Raw genomic sequence first — 4101 nt, forward strand, 5'->3', positions numbered from 1 at the left:
ACAAGACACACACATAGTACAAGGACTAGAATTAATCATTTCTATAGTGCTACTAGGCGTATGCAGTGCGGTACACATTATACGCAGGTTCTATCTCTGTCCCTAGCGGGATCACAATCTAAGGTCTCCTTTTATGAAGCCGCGTTAGCGGTTTAACGCGCGTAATAGCGTGCGATAAACTGCCGGCCGTGCTAGACGCTAACGCCGGCACTGAGCTGGCGTCAGTTCCAGCTGCCTAGCGCGGGTTTTAGCATGCGCTAAAAAGCTGGGTGCGCTAAAACCGCTAACGCGGCTTCGTCATAGGAGCCCTGAGTTTTGTACCTGGGGCAATGGGGGTGCCAAATGACCTGCCCAGGGTCACAAGGAGGCTGTAGTGAGTGCTTTAGGTCACGGGGACTATGAGTTAAAAACAAGACTGAAAAAGTGGGGTTTTAGTCTGGACTTGAATACTGCCAGGGATGAGCCTTTGGACTCTTAACTGTCCTAAAGACTAAACAATAACTAAACTTGTGCGTCCCCCCCTCCCCTCCTCCCCCCCATTGTTTCTCCCTTTGACTGTTCTTTCTTTTCAAGATTGAAGTTCCTCCCTCTTTTCCTTTCACTAATGAATTAATATGTGTTTCATGTCTTAATTAATGTTTGTTAACTAATTACCCACGTGAGGTTTGCTTTTATTAATTTAGTTTGTTTATATGTATTTTATGTAAGGTCTGATTTTATTAATACTACTCATATTTTATGTAACTCATTATTAATGTACACCGCCTAGAAGCCTGATTACATGGTATATCAAATTTTTAATAAACTTGGATGATTCAAGAAGACTAGATAAATAGGTTATAACTGAGGAAGGGGCTATTAACATTACATAACATTACATTACAATTACCACTTTAATTTGGTAATATGTTAGTATTGTGCTTAACTGCAAAGTTATTGCATACTTTTAAACCCACAAGTAAAGCAATTGTCACTCCCCCCAAAATCCCCCCTCAACAAACACCCTCCCCCCCCCCCACAACCTTTTATGGTACCTGCATAGTGTTGCAATGTTGTTTTTTATGCAGCTAAATAATCGTGTAACCATACTTGGTTCAAAGGATAGTGTAAGTTATGTATTAACCTTTAGAGAATTGAAAAGTGCATAGATTGATGGCACCCCTCCCCCATCTCTTTTTCATGTGGCCAAATACATTAGACTGCTGAAAATCCACCTAAGGCATTCTGCCAATTTATTACACATGTGATATTTGAAAATCCACTCCTATTTAATAAGGATGGAGTGAGGAGTAGCCTAGTCGTTAGAGCAACAGGCTGAAACCAGGGATGTGGGTTCGAATGTGGATTGTCTCGTAGATACTTTTTGTGACTTTGAGAAAATCAGTTCACCATCCATTACCTCAAATATCTTTGGCTTATGAATTTCTAACTTATTTTGAGCTCAGATTTGAAAAAAGTGAGTAATTAAATCTAAAATCCAAATATTCAAATGTTGCTATTACTGACCACTTTTATATGGCATATGTGTTTATTGTTTATTGAAAGTGTCTATACCGCTATTAATGACTGGGGAGTCAATTCAGAGCAGTTTACATGAGCTTCTGTAATGGTGTTACAATACATAGATGATACTCACTGACAGTTTAGTATACAATTTAGATGCACTATCTTTCTCTATCTATAAACACTAGGGAATACTATATTCACCTTGTATATACAGGCAGTCCTCGGGTTAAAAACAAGTTACGTTTTTAAAGCTGTTCTTAAGTCGGATTTGCATGTAACTCAGAACTTTTAGATTTAAAGATTCTTGCTTGCTTAACCTCTGCTCCCAGCTGACAAAAGGGCCAACTGTCCCCACCAGTGTTTACTCAAGATACAGTATGTACAACCACACACTGTTCTAAGTGTGGCCATGCATCATTCCTGAATCAGCTACAGGAGAAGTGTAGGAGTCTATGCCACTGGAAATACTGCTCAGTGAAATCAAATGAAGCTGCAACTGTGTTCTTAAGTACGACTCGTACTTAAGTCAGGTGTCTGTAACTCAGAGACTGCCTGAACATTCTTCTTACATATTTATACCATAGCACATTCAACCTATGTATGTATATATATATATATATGTATATATATATATATATAGTATCGTGAATTATGCTAATTTCAACTCCTACTTATATTCTCGCATATTGCCTGTATCGTGTACTATGTTCATCCTAGAGTCACACATCTCCTGATTATTTTTATTATCTGTACTTTATGCATCATATCCTTGGTGCTCTGGGAATATTTTCCTAGAGGGAGTCACCAGTTATTTCCTCTATGTTGCAACAATAACCAAGGTCCCCTTTTATCAAGTCATGCAAGGTGTTTTGGTTTTTTTTAATCACAGGCCGCTGCGGTAATAGCTCCAATGCTCATAGAATTCCTGCAATAAAGAAAACCTATAAACAGCTTGATAAAAGGGGCCCAAATTTGCAGTGTCCTGTGCCTAGTCTCATCTGGCTAGCATAAGTTGTACCTGGTGATAAACATACTTCCAGTTCTCTTTCAGGATGTAAAGGATGAAATTCTATTTACCTGGTATTACAAAGAAAACTAGAGGACTTGAGGTAGTGTAGAAAAATAAATCGTTGGTGGGACAGATGGAAGCATAACGTCAAATTCTTCCCAGGAAGTTCTGACAGCAGCTAAGAGAAATTCCATTTAAGTTGGAACCATGTCAAGATGTCTGAAAATTAAGGGTTTAGGGCACACAGTCCCAAAACAACAAAGTATGTCTGGTCTCTTATTAATATGCTTTCTGGCAGGGCAATGAAGATAACTATGATGGTAAGTTCATTCCACTGATTATGTATGTGACTCCAGCTTGAAAATTATGAATGCTTTTTTTTTTCCCCCCGAGTAATAGGTTAACACACTCTAAATGCTGAGAATTGTTATAAAAGGAAGCTTTGAAATGAAGAATGTCGTATGTGGGTTTAAAAAAAAAAAAAAAAAAAATATTAATTCACGTATCTAGGAAAGATTATTTATTATTAACACAGTATTGAATTCAAATCTGTATTTCTGTTTTAGGTGATCCAAATTTGATTATAAGAAAAAGATATATTTAGATTTTTCTTTCTAACAAGCTCTTATTAGCATAAACATTTCCTGCAAAACTTATATGCTTTCTATGAAAGTGGGTTTCAGTGAAACCATGCCATCGCATAAGCTGTACTAACAGGTTCCCTTTGAAATGTTCATAGTTTGCTTTTTTATCCTGACAAACTTTAAGGAATCAGACCTATTAGAGTTGGAGCAGGTGTTAAGCAAGCTGGGGCCCAGGTCAGCTATTTTGGAGGGATCCCAAAAGTCCATCAACAGGCTGTATCTCCTTCAGCTTCAGACAAGCTTGGAGTCCCAAGACAGTCATTCTGTTGGGGTCCCCCCTTGTTAACATTTGCCCTTGAAATAATGCTATAGCAGTGGTCTCAAACTTGCGGCCCGGGGCCATATGCGGCCCGCCAGGTACTATTTTGAGGCCCTCGGTATGTTTATCATAATCACAAAAGTAAAATAAAACAGTCTCTTTAGCTATAAATTACAATGTTATTATTAAGACTTAGTCAAAAGGAAAGATTTATAAACTATAAAGAGTTTTATTTATCTCATGCAAAATTGTCATTTCTTTAATAAGACATTAACTATTTTTTTCTGAGGCCCTCCAAGTGCCTACAAATCCAAAATGTGGCCCTGCAAAGGGTTTGAGTTTGAGACCACTGTACTATAGTGAGAAAGAGTGAGTAGCACAGATCACAAGGTATTTCACCAAGGGCTAGATTGACTGTAATGCAATACTGCATTATGTATGAGGGGCCGCTGAAAAGTTCTCAGCCCAACCAAGAAGAGAATGAAGCGGAGCCATGAAACTTACAAGCTATTCCACACTTTTCATTTCATTTCATATCATTGAACTTAAAGATGTCAAGAAAAATGTGGAATAACTTGTAGTTTTCATGGCTCCACATCATTCTTTTCTTGGTTGGGCTGAGAACTTTTCAGCGGCCCCTCATATTGTTTTTAGCTCACACCTTTTTCAGTTGTAGCTTAAGG

This window comes from Geotrypetes seraphini, chromosome 10 (assembly GCF_902459505.1).
Source record: "Geotrypetes seraphini chromosome 10, aGeoSer1.1, whole genome shotgun sequence".
NCBI lineage: Eukaryota > Metazoa > Chordata > Amphibia > Gymnophiona > Dermophiidae > Geotrypetes > Geotrypetes seraphini.